General features: G+C 34.5%; 1 non-coding gene across 1 annotated transcript; it reads right to left on the minus strand.

Moving 5' to 3' along the window:
• Positions 1–8,975: 8,975 nt before the first annotated feature.
• LOC122098234 lies at positions 8,976–9,082 on the minus strand. Its single transcript, XR_006145694.1, has one exon. It is a non-coding gene; the product is annotated as a U6 spliceosomal RNA (small nuclear RNA).
• Positions 9,083–11,073: the final 1,991 nt, after the last annotated feature.

The raw sequence follows: 11,073 nt of genomic DNA on the forward strand, positions 1-11,073 counted from the left end.
ATCTAAAATTGTACACAGAATGTTTGTTCTCCAGCAACAATTTTAATCTAAAAGAATTTAAAACCAGAAAATTGCCAAATAGTGAGTTTGCAGCATTGTTTCTTTTTAGTTCTCAAAATGGTGACTTAAGCAATGTGTCTTTATCATTGGATGCATCGATGTTAAAACATATCTAAGAATGTGAAGCACTACTATACAAACCCTGAAGAAACTCAGAAGGATCTGTGAAATGATGTTGCAATAAAATTGATGACTAATTACAGTAGGAATTGATCTTCACTAGGCTCAAAAATATTTTCCAGAAAAGGCTACATTGAAAAAAAAAAACAATGAAAAGAAAGCAGGGAGGCAGACTTTGAAGTAAACATTATCAAATGAACAACATCTATGGAGCCATGATTGCAATCTTCTTTTACCTAAGTTACAGTTACTGACCCATGTTCTTCCCTAATGCCAAATAACAATACCATGACAATGCAGTAATCATTTTCAAGGCATTAGACTTTACAGAAAGAATTCAATGAATGTATTGCTAGAAAATAAAGATAGATGTTTGAGATAAAGATTGAAGAAAATATCCCGAATTTCTGTCCCTTCGAGGTGAAGAGGGGTACAAGCCAAAGCACAAGGAGAACGGATGGAAGTACAATAGTGCACACCAGTAGTTCCCAAGGTGCAATGTTGAATGTAACAGGGGAGAAAATCAACATGACCATCAAAGGACTTAGCACTTGAGAGTAGAGGGAATTACATGAAAATACATGGAGAATTACAAAGGATGCCCTTGCATATTTGGCAGAAGTGTGCATGGCATAGAATTCTAAAATATGAGGAGATATTATAAGAAACTACTTGTACTCAAATGGTGCGATGATCAGTAATAAACATGATTACAGGACATTGAATAATCATAAAGGTCTTGCTTCAGTAGGAGATAAATTCTGTTTTGAAACACCTAACACACTATAAAACCAAGAGAAGAAGTTTCAAATTATATATAAGTGACTTGACTGCAACAAGAGAGTTCAAAAAATAAAATCACATAATGTGGATGCAAAAGGTTAACATTATAAAGGTAATCTTTAAACAATTCATATTTTATGGGACTAGTACTGATTACAAATTATTTTTTTTCCTTACATATTTTGGATTCACAAAACAACAAACAACAAAACAAAACAAAACAAATGACCCTTGACAATAGAGCTGGATGCCAGTATCTCTATCTTACTAGGCTGAGATTGGAAGCTCATGGTTCACACACATGGCTGCAGTAGCAATCCATGAGACATTTATGTTCAATTGTTCAATCAAAGACAGAATGAAACATTGGTTCAAATAGTACAGACTCAGTCAGTCATGAGTGAAAAAAAAAACTAGCAAGAATTTGAGGCTCCAAGGCAAGTTTCATTACTGCACACACACGCGCGCACACACACACACACACACACACACACACACACACAAACCCACACACACAAATGGAATCAGAGAGGAAGAGGGAGAGAAAAAAGGGATTGTTAATAGTTTAAAAAGTGAACCTTTCTGATGGAGGCATAGAATTCCATTGTGTATATATACCACATTTTCTTGATCCATTCATCTACTGAGGGACATCATGGTTCGTTCCATATCTTAGCTCTGGTAAATAATGCTGCAATAAACATAGTCGTGCTGGTAGCTTTATTGCGGCCTTGTTTGTGATCATTTGGGTAAATGCCCAAAAGTGGGATTGCTGGGTCATAGGGGAGCTCTATGTGGAGTTTTTTGAACCTCCATACTGCTTTCCAAAATGGTTGAACAAATTTACACTCCCACCAACAATGCAGTAAGGTTCCATTCTGTCCACATCCCCTCCAGCATCTGTTGTTAGAGTTCTTGATTATAGCCATTTGATACAGGTGGATCCATTGCAACAATGATATGTACAAGTCGTTATGTGGAAAAACAAACATTACCACTTGGGGGGAGGAGGAGGACATGGTGGGGGACGGGGGACTGATGGGAAGGGATGGGAAGGGGAAACCAAGAGGGAGGCTACAATGCTTGATAAGAAATTTAATCATTATCTTGCCCATGTAATTTTAACCCCTCAATACAGTATTTTAACAATGAAAAAAATAAAAGTGAACCTATCTGCCAGGACTATCCTAAGCATACATTAATTAATGAAAATGAGGGAAACCATGGATGCTATGTTACTTTGAGTCTGGCTTCCTTCACATAATATGATTTTTCCAAGTCTTTCCATTTTGTTAAGAAAGAGGCTCTGTCATTCTTCTGATAGAAGCATGAAATTCCATTGTGTATATATACCACATTTTCTGGATCCACTCATCTATTGAGGGGCATCTGGATTCGCTCCATATTTTAGCTATGATAATAATGCTGCAAAAACATAGTTGTGCTGGTAGTTTTAGTGTATGTGTATGACAAAGATATGACAATAAGTATATATCTAAAGGTGGAGGCATGAATATGTTAAAAACAGGAATGAGAAAAGGATGTCCACTCTCTCTACTACTCTTCAATATAGTAGTGTACTTTCTAGCAAGAGCAATAGGCAAGAGAAAACCATAAAGGGGATGCAAATAGGGAAGAAGTAAAACTATCCCTTTTCACAAATGAAATGATCCTGTATATAAAGGACCCTATAGCTTCCTTCCTCAAGTTAGTAAAGGTGATGCTAACTTTCAGCAATGTAGGAGGGTATAAAAACCACAAGAATCAGTAGATTTTCTGTGTTACCAACAATGGGACTGATAGATTAAACCATAATATTCTGCAATTGTGGCCAGCCTGGAGCACATTTTCCCAAGAATATTCTGTAGTGTAAAAGAGGAACAACTATCAAAATAAAGGTGAAAATACTTGTCTGCTACAGACTGATTCATGTTGCTTATATCGGTTGTTGTTTTCATTACTTCAAACACATGGATAATTTATATTGGGATTACAAAAATTGCAAAGGATTAATGGAATCACCATTCAGTTTACTTTCATATATCCAATATAATACACTTAACCCCTTACGGAAAATTAAGTCCAACTGTATAAACAATGTCAGGAATATAAAATAAGCCTCAGTAAGTATCATCTGGCACAAATACACCATCATCTACTCAGAAATTCAGTCTCTCTATAAATATTTATTTGGTACAAAATAATAAAAATTTAATTAATGAATATGACTTTTAAGTGTCATCTGAAATACTCCTCGTGTATATAATTTATATAATTGTATAGATGTCACCTAGACAGGAATTTAACATGCGTGTAGAAATCAAATTTCCACAATTTAAGCTAGATGAGAGGAGTCATACCTTCGTGTACTGTGTGGTGTGAATTTTACCACAAGGCTGCACCCTTCAACCTAATACCAAATTCATGTGCAATAATTTCCTATTTGATGTTGAGTGCTAAGTGTAGAATACAATTTGAATTACCACATCAATTTACATAAATGAAACAATAATGACGTATTGTTTAAATTTTAATGCTTCTCAATTTTACAATTCCTGAAATATATCATTAAAATTAGTTTCACATTTTTCTTTTCTATAGCTACTAAAATTATACATTAAACATTCAATATTAAGAAATCAATAATAAGTAACCTATTATTATAATGATATACTATTAAACTGTGATTTGAAGTATATTTCTAACAAATTGTGATGTAAAAAACATTTAATAGAATTATGGGTAATATTTTTTAAACTCACCAGCTTGTTATTTGTTTCCTAGTTGTGTCATTTGTTATTGTTCCAAGTCATCTCTCCATGTTCATTGTTTTTTATATATTTTGGGGGGGGGCGTCCAGCCGTGGGGCCTGAACTCTGGGCCTGGGCGCTTTCCCTCAGCTCTTCAGCTCAAGGCTAGCGCTCTACCACTTGAGCCACAACACCACTTCCACCTTTTTTCTTTTTGTTTATGTGGTGCTGAGGAATTGAACCCAGGGTCTCAGGCATGCAAGGCAAGTGCTCTACTACTGAGCCACCTTCCCAGCCCTCCACCTTAATTGTTTAGTTTTCTATTTTATCTCTATTGGTTTGCTGATTGTGCATTTTCCCCTTTTTAGTGACTGACATGAGGATGAAAATCTGTATGATAGCTTATTACTTCCTATGTTACTGTAAAATTCCTGTTGTCTACAGCTGTTCTACTCTTCATTGTATAATACAGTATTTCCCCCACTTCCATCTCCTGTATTTCTGCTCTCATGTATGTTATTTTATTATTTAAAATTTTATTGTCAAGGTAATGTACAAAGGGGTTATAGTTACATAAGTAAGGTAATGAATTCCTTTTTTTCTAACTTGTTACCCCTTCCTTCATTTTTCTCCCTCTTCCCTCCCAAACCCCCCAAGAGTATTTCCAATATATTGTCTTGTGATTATCACTTTTGCATAGGTTTCCCCTTTGTCCTTTGTCTCTCCATTTTTTTCACTTTCACTTCCCTAGTTGAGACCAACATATTTACAAAACCCAGGGTATCAAAATCAAATATAGTGATAAGTCGGGAAAACACAAAAGGTTAAAAAGAAATCACATAGTACATTAAGAACAACAACAACAAATAACATGTCTTGGAGTTCATTTCGCTTGGAATCACCTTATATGGTCATATGTACTTAACAATTGAGCTATTCTGCTCATCTACTAAGATTATCCTTGATGTACACAATAATCCTCCCCTATTAACCAGTAATCCCACTTCTGGGTATTTATCACAGTGACCACAAACAAGGCACAATTATGTTTATCACAGTATTATTTACCATAGCTAAGATATGGAATCAACCCAGATGCACCTCAGTAGATGAATTGATCACGAAAATGTAACACACACACACACACACACACACACATACACACACACACATACACACCTATATACACATGGAATACTATGCTTCCATCAGAAAGAATAATACCACCTCTTTGTCAGGAAATGGAAGATATTGGAAAAAATCACATTAACTGAAGTAAGCCAGACTTAAAGAAACATATGTCCAATGGGTTCCCTTATTTGTAATAATTAGTTTATATCAAAGATAATCTCATGTATTTTAATTTGACATTTTGTTCTATGTTGAGCATACAACATTATTGCTATCTTATTTGTTATTATTTCTACAAACCGGCAGGTATATTTAAAGAATTATGTTAATCTCATCCATTACTGAAGGAGAACAACTAAAAGAGTAACCCCTACAAGGAAGAACAACTCCTACTTAATTAGCTTCATTCCTATGTGAAGCCAGTGTTGTCCGCTGCATCCTCATATTGTACATTACAACTCTATACTTGGTCATCCTGTATATCTACTATCATCTATATTGTGACATAAATGCCCCAGAAATTCCAGTTTGCTTTACTTTTTGAAAAATTTCTCTGTTGTTTTAGGTTGGTGTGTGTGTGTGTGTGTGTGTGTGTGTGTGTGTGTGTGTGTGTGTGTGTGTGTGTGTGTGTGTTTGGACAAAGATCCAGAAGACAACATTTTTCTTTATTTAGAATACATCTTTCAGGTCATTGTAAGTTGTGGCTAACGGGAGAAGTCTCTTGCTAGTTTAGGGATGAAACAAAAATATATTTGTGCATGCACCACAGTTGCTTTATTAGTCTGTAGTTGAACACATAACTTTGATTTATATCTTGCTTGTTGTGGATAATGTGAATAACAATGAACTATAGATGTATTTACTAGTTACCCAGAGAGAAATAATCATATGATTGGTGGGTCAGATGATATTTCAACTCTGTATTTCTTTAGAAAACTCCATACTACTTTCTAGAATGAGAATAATAACCGGTATTTTAACCACGAGTGTAGAAAATTTCCTTTTCTCCACACTATCACCAACATAATTACGTTTTGAGTTTTTTGAAAAGGCAGGTTTTTATTATGTGCTGTACCCAGACTGGCCTTAGGCTCAAATCCTCTTACTCCAACCTTCCAAATGCTTGGAATTACAAGCCTTTACCACCACACCAAGTTCCTTTGATTTTTTTGCTGAGTTATAATAGTTATGAAGTAGTATCATAATAATTTTGAATTGCATTTCTCTAATGACTTCTGTTCACAAAGCATTAATCCAGCATAGAAGTGGTATTAAACACAACTTTGTAAACCCACTGGTGATTTTCAGGGCATTTTGCAAAATATGGCTATTCAGAACTTTTGTCGATTTTTAATCAAGTTCCTTGTTAATCTCATCTTTAATCTCTATATACAAAATCAATAATTAATTCAATATAGTAGAAAGGAAAAAAATTGAGCAACTCCTCACAATTTTCAATTTTCAATAACATGATATTGCTTAAATCATTTTCTGTTTACGCTTGAGACTATATAACTCAATTTATTTAGACCTTTTACAAGGCTCTCTGTATTTTATTTATTTTATGCTGATTGCTCTTTCCAAATCCTGCATGTCTAATTCTCCTTGGTTTCTTGCAGTCTCATGTAGTTCAGGTTTCAAACTGAAGAATAAATTGAAGGAAGCAACCCAAAAATAGAGTTCCTCTCATCTGATGATGCCTCTACAAGAATGAGGAAAGAGTTCATCCTGCTAAGGACCTTTGTATGATAGGATATCAAAAGGAGAATTCATTCTTCTATGTCTTCCCTGCCTTTGCAATTTACCTTAAATGATGTAAAACTCAATATACTGCTCAGTTACTTTTACGTTTTATGAGTTTTGCACATTATCATATGGACTTCACCCCAGTCTACAGCATTCCTTCATTATTCTGTCACTGATAGTTTTACACTATCAAGACATAAGATAACCAGTTTGATTTACAGCATGAGAAGTTATCCAGCTGGTTTCCTTGGAAGCACAGCATAGTCAATAAATAACATTACTTCTGGTTGCTCACTACATGTAATGATTCCTGTGATATATATCACATTCTGTTTAATATTAAAAAAAAAAACTACTGGGTAAACTGAAAGCTCATTCATAGAAGTTTATGCTAAGTATTTCAAAAGCTTTATGTCTCTTAGGTCTTAAAAAATTTGCTGTAATGCTAATGTTATTACCATTTTAGTGTTGAGAAAAATTGTAATTCAAGGCACTAAGTGCATTGCCCAAAGACATATAGTGAGGAAGGAAATGAGTCAAAGTTTCCAAAAGCCTTTCAGCAATACAAAAATGTAGGTAAAATCTCTCCATTCTCTTATACTCTCAATTCAATATTCATATTGTCCAATAAATAATAGCATAAAAAATATTGCCCACGGTAATTGTTTTCTATCACATTTTGTCTTCAACACAGACTGAGTTGGTGACTTTGGGTTATCATGCACAGTGCTGAGATTATAAATTGAGGTCCAAAAAGAGCCAAATTTTTCTGTCCCACAGTTCCAGTATTCTTTTTAAAAAGTACTAAAACTTTTAAATACCATTACTTACTGTCTTTTAAGTATCCCAAAACGTAAACAATTCACATATAGTCACTCCAAAATGCATATAGTCACTCCAAAATGCTTTAAAAGTAGGAAATAATAAAACAGGCCCTCCTAAACTAAAGTTTCTTCTACACTTAAAATTATTCCTAAAGCCTTGTACTGGTTTGTCATACCTGTAATCTTGTCTACCCGGCATATCTACAAAGGAGCATGGGATCTGTGAATAGGAGTTGGAAGCCAATTAAGGCAAAAAAAAATCAAAATATTATTTTTCAAAAATTTAAATGAACTAGCAAAGGTCCAGGAATGGAGATGTAGCTCATATAATAGCTCACAAAGCTAGAGAGGAAAGGCCTTGCAAATCCTTGAAGCTCTGAGTTCAAACTCTGGGCATGCCAACATGCACGCACGCACACACATGCACACGCACACACGCGCATACACACGCACACACATACACTTATTCAAAATATCTTCAGGTCAGTATTTTGCATTAATTTCTTGTTTAATGATATTATATGGTTAAAATAATGGAAATAAACTCTTCCATCATTTTTAAACGTTTTTTATTGTAAAAATACTGTACAGAGGGGTTACAGTTACATGAGCAAAGTAATGAGTATATTTCCTATCTAACATTGTTACCTCCCCCTTTGTTTTTCCCCAACTACCTCTCCCTTACACCTCCACAAGTACACACTTCACCCCCCCCCCCACCCTGCCTAAATTGTAAAGTTAGTATTTCAACATAGTGTCTTGGGCAACTCATTGTTATAATGGGTCAAACAGTATCTCTATTTGAGCATTTTAGTTTTTCCCTTTCCCTCTCCAAATTAGAGAAGTGTATATAAAAGATGCAGGTGCATCAACACCAAATACAGTGAAAACAGGGGTTATACCGTGTGGGAGGACCAAATTAAAAAAAAAAATCTCATCGTACATTATAAGTGCATTAGAAACAACAGCAAGAAAGGAAAAACACACACTTGTGTCCCTAGCTTGGGTTCATTTAGTTTAACATCACCTTATCTAGTCATATGCACATAGCTTTTGACCTTTTCTGCTTTTCCCAGACATATATAACTTATTGCAAATAAGGGATACCATGGGACCTATGTTTCTTTGGACTTGGCCTATTTCAGTTAATATAAATTTTTCCAAGTCTTTCCATTTTCTAACAAATTGGGCAATGTCATTCTTTCTGATGGATGATAGAATTCCATCACACACACACACACACACACACACACACACACACACACACACACACACAATGTTTTCTTGATCCATTAATCTATTGTGGGGCATCGGGGTTGGTTCCATATCTAAGCTATGGTAAATAATGTTGCAATAAACATAGTTGTGCTGGTAGTTTTAGAATGGCCTTGTTAGTGATCATTTGGGTGAATGCACAAAAGTGGGATTGCTGGGTCATAGAGGAGCTCTATGTGTAACCCTTTGAGGAACATCCATACTTCTTTCCAAGTGCGTGAACAAGTTTACACTACCACCAAGAATATAGTAGGGTTCCCTTCTGGTCACATGCCCTCCAGCATCTGTTGTTGTGTAACGCTTCATGAATTTGGGTGTCATCCTTGCGCAGGGGCCATGCTAATCTTCTCTATATTGTTCCAATTTTAGTGTATGTGCTGCCGAATTGAGCACAGAACATTTTTTATATATAAAGTGGAATTGATTTTTTTAAACTAGATAATTCAACAAAAAGCAAGTTCAAAAGAATTGTGAAATTTTAGATCCAGATATTTGTTACATAAGCACACATTTAAGAATAAAGTCAAGATTGATATGACAAAAACAAAATGAGTCCAGATGTTTGTTGTTCAAGAGATGTGTAGGAGGAGGAATTCAATTATTCTATACAGGGCACCTCTCATAATGAACACTGCAGCAAGTGTTAAGGTGTGCTAAAAGTTTTAATGTTTTAAATATGTTTAATTTTGGGAACCTGCTTATATATGCCAAAATTAAGACTGTCAGGTCATAAAACTTTTCCATAAAGTATTTAAGATTTATGGTAGCTGACATATATTACTAAGTATGTACATTTCAGAGTTTATAGAAAATTTATTAATGAGAAGTTGCAAAGTCTTTGTGTAAAGAAACAGAGCAAAGAGATAAGACTTTAACTACACAATTTCTGTTGAAACTTTAGGGCTTCTTTTCTTTATATGTTAGCAAGGAACAAATGATTATATAAGCCATGTATCAGTGATGAGTGAGACATAAAAAGTTATCTTACAGTGTAAATTTAAAGGGTACTCATAGCTTATAAAATTCTTGTTGAACATCATAATCTTAGCCAGTTTTAAATGTACAGGAATATGAGCAAATTGTAAAATCTAATATGTAGTATACTTCAAATATTGGAAATACTGGTATTTGGCTTTTATTTAATTATTCATTAATATTTAATTATTGGTTTTCTTTATTTTTTGCATTATTTTCTTTTTTGCAATATAATACAACTTTTTTAAGTCGTCATTATGAGGTATTTTGAAAATGTTACTGGGATGACCATTTTTTATAGGTGCATGTGAATTCACAGCGATCAAAATTAAGAACAAAATATTGATTAAAAATTTTCTCAATTAGAGTCTGAATCAGGAGTGTTGATAAATGTCCACACATAAAATCTTAGCCTTAAGCTGAAGCAGTGGTTTTACAGAGTTGAGGCCACAAAAGTGAGAGACTGTGTTTTGTTTAGTTTTTTGGTTTGGTTTTTGTTGGTTGTGGGGCTTGAACTCTGGGTCCTGGGTGCCGTCCCTCAGCTCAAGTCGAGTGCTACCACTTGAGCCACAGCATCACATCTGTCTTTTTCTCCTTATATGGTGCTGAGGAATCAAACCAAGGGCCACATGCATGCAAGGCCAGCACTCTAACACTGAGCCACCTTCCAAGAACCGGAGAGACTGTTCTTTTAAAAATCATCTGAACAACATTTACTTTCTGCTTTGGGTTATATAATGAAATACATGAATATCTTTTTATGTTTTTGTGAATTGTCATACTTCTAAATTTATACTAACTTCAGCCATTTCATCCTTTTCAAAGTCATGAAATATCTCTGAGAGTTTGCTTCTGTGAAGACTGTTTTTGCATTTATAATTTCTTCTGAGTAATCTTTAATTTTTATCAAAATTAATTTATATTTTTATATTGATGGATTATCAGACATCAAATACCTTCAAATGTACATGGAGAGTCTAAAGATAGCAGTATGAAGGTTCTCATACAGCTCTTGTTTATCTGTTATGCACTTCCAGTATTATGATATTTCTCTCTCTCTTTCTCTCTCTCTCATTTTCTCTCTTTCTCTTTCATGCTCCATGTCTGCTATTTAGAATTTCTGCTGGTCTACTATTATCCTTCAGGATCCACTGGTTTTGTGGGAACATGATAGGGACCATCAGTTACCCTTGCACTCTTTAAAAGTTATAAGAGTAATGTGATATTATTCTTTGCCATTCTAAATGGCAAAACAACAGATCTAGGAATTCCTTTTCACTTTTATTTCTATTATAATTTTATCTCATAGGCATCCATTTGTGACCTAAAAGTTCTTTTTCTTTTACAAAGAATGTTTTTTTTTTATTATCAGTCAGTAACCAAAACAAAGCTATCCTAGGGAAAGTAGG

This window comes from Dipodomys spectabilis, unplaced genomic scaffold (genome assembly GCF_019054845.1).
Source record: "Dipodomys spectabilis isolate Male_0828 unplaced genomic scaffold, ASM1905484v1 ptg000466l, whole genome shotgun sequence".
In the NCBI taxonomy this organism is placed as follows: domain Eukaryota; kingdom Metazoa; phylum Chordata; class Mammalia; order Rodentia; family Heteromyidae; genus Dipodomys; species Dipodomys spectabilis.